At 48.6% G+C, this 5,403-nt stretch overlaps 1 long non-coding RNA gene across 1 annotated transcript in view; it reads left to right on the top strand.

Annotated features, from left to right (window-relative positions):
- Positions 1 to 4,830: 4,830 nt before the first annotated feature.
- Positions 4,831 to 5,403, top strand: part of LOC116089235 — a 2,607-nt gene continuing 2,034 nt past the window's right edge. The window contains exons 1-2 of the long non-coding RNA XR_004118226.1: positions 4,831 to 4,930; positions 5,045 to 5,198. This is a non-coding gene — a long non-coding RNA (uncharacterized LOC116089235). The remainder of the gene's footprint in view (positions 4,931 to 5,044; positions 5,199 to 5,403) is intronic.

Genomic DNA, 5,403 nt, shown 5'->3' on the forward strand with positions numbered 1-5,403 from the left:
ACTCAGAAATCTGCCTGCCTCTGCCTCCCAAGTGCTGGGATTAAAGGCATGCTCCACCACTGCCCGGCTGGGGAGAGGGATCTTGTAGAGCCCACCTTCAGTAGAAAGACAGGGAGGGCATCAAGTGGAGGGATGGGGTTGCCATCCTACAGTCAAAAACTCTGACCCAGAATTATTCCTGTCTGAAAGAACTGTAGAGACAAAAATGGAGATGATCCTGAGGGAAAAGGAGGTCCAGTGACAGGCCCAAATTGGGATCCATCTCAAAGGGAGGCTCCAAGGCCTGAAACTATTACTGATGCTATGGTGTGCTTACAGAGCTTAACATGGCTGCCGTCTGAGAGGCCCAACAAGCAGCTGAAAGAGTCAGATGCAAATACTTACACCCAACCAATGGACAGAAGTGGAGGTGGGAGGGCTATGGTTGAATTAGGAAAAATCTGGAAGAAGCTGAGGAAGAGGGCGACCCCATAGGAAGACCAGCAGTCTCAACTAATCTGGACCCCCAAGATCTCTCAGATGCTGAGCCACCAACCAGGCAGCATATACCAGCTGATATGAGGCCCCAGACACATATACAGAGGAAGACCGCCTAGTCTGGTCTCACGTAACCCTCAAGAGACTTGAGGCCCCAAGAAGTGGGAAGGTCTGGTGGAGTGGTGGTGGGAGGGTGAGGACATCCTCTTTAAGATACGGGAGGAGGAATGGGATGAGGACCAGTCAAAGGGCAGACGGGGAGGCGGTTAACAACCGGAGTGTAAAAAAAGATTAAAGAATAATAAATAAATAAATAAAAAAGCATAAAATACTAAAAGAAAAAATAAGTAAATTAAATACATACATTCATACAGACAGACAGACAGACATAAATCAACTTGAGACATAGGATCACTTGAATGTGAGCCTGCTTTTACACAGGAAAAAGGGTACCTGAATGTTCTCCCTTTTAAGATTCCAGTATCTCTGACTAGCTATCAAAATGACAGCCCCATCCCTCCACTTGATGCCCTCCCTGTCTTTCTACTGAAGGTGGGCTCTACAAGATCCCTCTCCCTAGCTGGGTGGTGGTGGCGCACGCCTTTAATCCCAGCACTTGGGAGGCAGAGGCAGGTGGATTTCTGAGTTCAAGGCCAGCCTGGTCTACAGAGGTCTAAAGACACCATCCCTTTTATCACAGGAGTTGAAAAGCAAAGGTAGATGAAATGGGGATTTCTGGTTTTGGTGGTGTGGTGATTTGTATATGTCCTGGCCAGGGAATGGCACTATTAGAAGGTATGGCCCTGTTGGAGTTGGTGTGTCACTGTGGGTATGGGCTTTAAGACCTCATCCTAGCTGCCTGGAAGTCAGTATTCTGTTAGCAGCCTTCAGATGAAGATGGAGAACTCTCAGCTCCTCCTGCACCATGCTAGCCTGGATGCTGCCATCTTCCCACCTTGATGATAATGGACTGAACCTCTGAACCAGCAAGCCAGCCCCAATTAAATGTTGTCCTTTATGAGATTTGCCTTGGTCATGGTGTCTGTTCACAGCAATAGAACCCTAACTAAAACAGTTGAGACTCAGTTGTGTCAAGTGATATTTTTTTCTGGAAACTGTCTCATGAGAGGATGTTTGCTGAGAACAGACACGTGTTTCTCTGGAAGTTGCCTGGTGAAAAGGTATGTGATGTTTTGCTGAAGTGGACTCTTGAGAGGTGTGCCATGTTTGGGAGAAATCTTAAGTATAACCCAACAGTCAATGGACTATGCTTCTGCATTGATTCGCCTTGCTGATCTTCTCTTGTTGTGACTTTATAGAGAGAAACACACCAAGGAACATTCTGGTGGTATTCCAGCTGCTTCTGGCAGGATTTTCGAGCATTGCAATCTCTTCTGGATTAAGCCACTACTGCTGATTCATGTTAGGCGACTGCTGCTGCTATTTGTGTGTGGTGTTTTGTTGGAGGACTAGACTGCTAACAACAAAGACTGGAATCTCCCCAAAGAACTATTACCAAACAGGCCCACAACCCCCGTTTCCTACTAATCTTTCTTTTCCCCCTACCTCTGGTGCGTGGTGGGCTAGAAGGGAGGCTGAAGCACTAAAGAACCATAATTAAAGTAGGTTTTGAAAAATCTAAGCCTACAGGTAGGTGCTCTCTGTGAGTTTGAGACAGACCTAGTCAATATAGCAAGTTTCAGGCCAGCTAGGGCAACATAGTGAAACCCTATATCAAAATATAGAGAGAGGTGCTTGTAAGTAATCATGGGTACGCTTTCTTGTTGCTGTTTGTTAGATGGGGATTCTGCTGCCAATCGATCTCAAGCCTGGAGTTCACGGTGGGGAGAGGGGGGCGGGAGGGGTAAACTTTCTAATCCTTGGGGAGAAAGAAAAATACATTGTGGGACCGTGAAAAGCAGTCTGAAAGCAGTCTGTGTTTTGGTTGAGCAAGTCTTAACTTCCAGAGACTCAGTGGAAGATTCTACGAGGAACGGAACAGTGGAGATTCGTTCCCAAACATAAATGACTGGCACCCAGAGCCCTCACTCCATTATTCTGTGGCTAGACAATGCCCCAGCTCCCAGCATTCTGGCTGGATCCCACCCCCACAGTCATCTGATCACAACCAGGTATGCCCCGCCCCACAGTTACCTGAGAACAAACAGGTAGCCCGGCCCACCATATAAGGGGCTGTTTGGCCCTCCTTTCCCTCCTCTCCTCTTCTCTTCTCTCCTTTTCTCCCCTTCTCTCTTCTCTTCTCCTCTCTTCTTCTCTTCTCTCTTCTCCTTTCTCTCTCTCACCACGTGGCCCCGGCTGGCCTCTACTTTCCTATCTTCTCTCCTTTCTATAATAAAACATCTTACGACCATGCATTGCCCCCTTTCAACTAGAGGCGCCGCCGTGTTGAACCAGCGTTTGCAGCGAGACCCGGCGCCTTCGACTCTCCTGCCCCGGTGCTAGCAGGAACAACCGCGTGCCCCCTTTTCTCCCTTCGTTCTCAGCCACCACCACCCCACCCCCCCCCCCGGGCACCCAGAGTCGCCTGTGATCCCCGGGGGCTAGAACTTGAGTCCTTGGACTCCATGAGGCTTAGGGATCCCCCTGCAGCTGTCTCCCTCTGCTCCCAGCCAGGACTGGGATCCCATGGCTTCACACAGCCAGACGCCTACCCTGCGGAGTAGAGTGCGCATACAGACACCTGTGTCTACCTGCCCAGAGTGCCAGAGCTCTGGCGGGGCACAGGTATTTCTTCCCTCTCCCTTTGTTCCCCAGTCACCAGTGCCCCAGCGGCAGCAGCGGCAATGCCCAGCGCTGCCCCGGCCGCTGCCCAGTTCTCCACCTACGGTGTGGGTGCCCGATGCTGGGCACACGGCAGCAGCACGGTGCCCAACAGTATATCACATGACTGTGGGCAACAGATGAGAAAAGGTTACAGTCTGTCGGTCCTTGTCCTGCATTCTTGTTAGGAGTAATACCCGGAAGAAGGAAATACTCAGAAACCTGATCTCCATCCGTACCAAGGAGCCACCGTGCTCCCTTGTCCTCCCCTCTGAGGAGCCCCCCATCCCCTCACTTCATGCACTGATCTTATTATGGATTTCACTTCAAAGCTTCTGGCTATGCCTGCTCTTCTGCCTCTTAGGCTCAAATAATGCTTTCATGAAAAGTCCTTTTTAAGAAACCTAGTAGCGCCACCTCTGTGGTGGCACACGCCTTTAATCCCAGCACTTAGGAGGCAGAGGCAGGAGGATTTCTGAGTTTGAGGCCAGCCTGGTCTACAGAGTGAGTTCCAGGACAGCCAGGACTATACAGAGAAACCCTGTCTCTAGAAAAAAAAGAAAAAGAAAAAGAAAAAGAAAAGCCAAAAATAGGGCTGGAAAGATGGCTCAGCGTGTAAGAGCACTGATTGCTCTTCCGAAGGTTCCGAAATCCCAGCAACTACATGGTGGCTCACAACCACCCATAATAAGATCAGATGCCTTCTTCTGGTGCATCTGAAGACAGCTACAGTGTACTTATTTATAATAATAAATAAATCTTTAAAAAAGAAAAAAAAGAAAAATAAATAAATTTCTTTGGCCAGGCGGTGGTGGCGCAAGCCTTTAATCCCAGCACTTGGGAGGCAGAGGCAGGTGGATTTCTGAGTTTGAGGCCAGCCTGGTCTACAGAGTGAGTTCCAGGACAGCCAAGGCTATACAGAGAAACCCTGTCTCGAAAAAACAAACAAACAAACAAACAAAAAAGAAATCTAGTAGCAAGTTACCTTCTGACTGACTTGTAGAGGGTAGCAAGGGCAGAGAAGCCTTAGTTTGCTACAGAGTTTTGCTCAGGGAAGGAAAAGATGTAAAGAAGCTTTACAATAGGAGGAAGCTGGGCTTGGGATTTGTGTGCATTGGCGCTGAGCCTCCCTTCTCCCATGCCACTCCAAAGAGGACTATACAAGCAGTATCGATTTGGGCAAGTTGAGGCACAGTGAGTGACTCAGCATGGCCTGGTAGCTTGCCTCCCCTTTACTCTCACACTTGGGTCTTCTCATCCTCCCTAGTTTCTTGTGCAGAGATGAGAAACTGGAACCCAGCAGGTTCTTGTTAGCATACGTCATAGCACCATGACAACCAGTTATCATTGTGGGATCTGTGCAGTTAACGTCTCCCTGGCAACCCATCCAAGCAGAGGCAGCACATCCACCATGGTGACGGAAGTCAGAAGCAATATCCTTGGACTCAGGAGGATCTGGGTCCCCTCCCCTGAGTTGAGAATGCTTTGAGCAAAGTGTGCAGTGCTCAGCTGCTTCACACTGAACCTCCAAACCACGCCAGTCATCTTTAAGCCGTGACAAAGCTTTCTAAAGGATCTGTCCAGTCCACTCTTGCCTTGGCTGGTGCATTCTCCAGCACTGCTGGGATAGTCGTGAAGTTGTTTATGCCATCATACCATCCATTCCCCTGAGGTCTCCAGTGGCTTTCTCGTACCCTTGTCTATTCCCTACAAGGACTTCTCTAGTCACTTTGGGTTTATTTCCTGAGCTCTGTCTCCTCATGACTATTCTGTTTGTTCTTCTCAGGTTCCATTTAGGAGTGAAGAGAGATGGCTCAGTGGGAAAAAGCACATGGTGCCTTGTAAAGGATGGACTTGGATTCCTAACTCCTACATGGTGGCTCACAAACGCCTGTAACTTCAGTTCCAGGGGACCCAGTGCCTTTTCCTGGTCTCTCCAGGTATTTCATACATATGGTGTACATACAGACATGCAGGCAGAACATTCATACTCACATAATAAGAAAAAGAAAAAAGCTTTAAAAAGTAAAATGCTTTCCTTCTTAAAAGGGGGAACCAAATACCCAAGGAAGGAGTGGCAGAGATTAACTATGGAGCAGAGATTGAAGGAAGGGCAAGCCAGCCTAAATATAGCTATCTCCTGAG

Source organism: Mastomys coucha, unplaced genomic scaffold, assembly GCF_008632895.1.
Source record: "Mastomys coucha isolate ucsf_1 unplaced genomic scaffold, UCSF_Mcou_1 pScaffold14, whole genome shotgun sequence".
Taxonomy (NCBI): domain Eukaryota; kingdom Metazoa; phylum Chordata; class Mammalia; order Rodentia; family Muridae; genus Mastomys; species Mastomys coucha.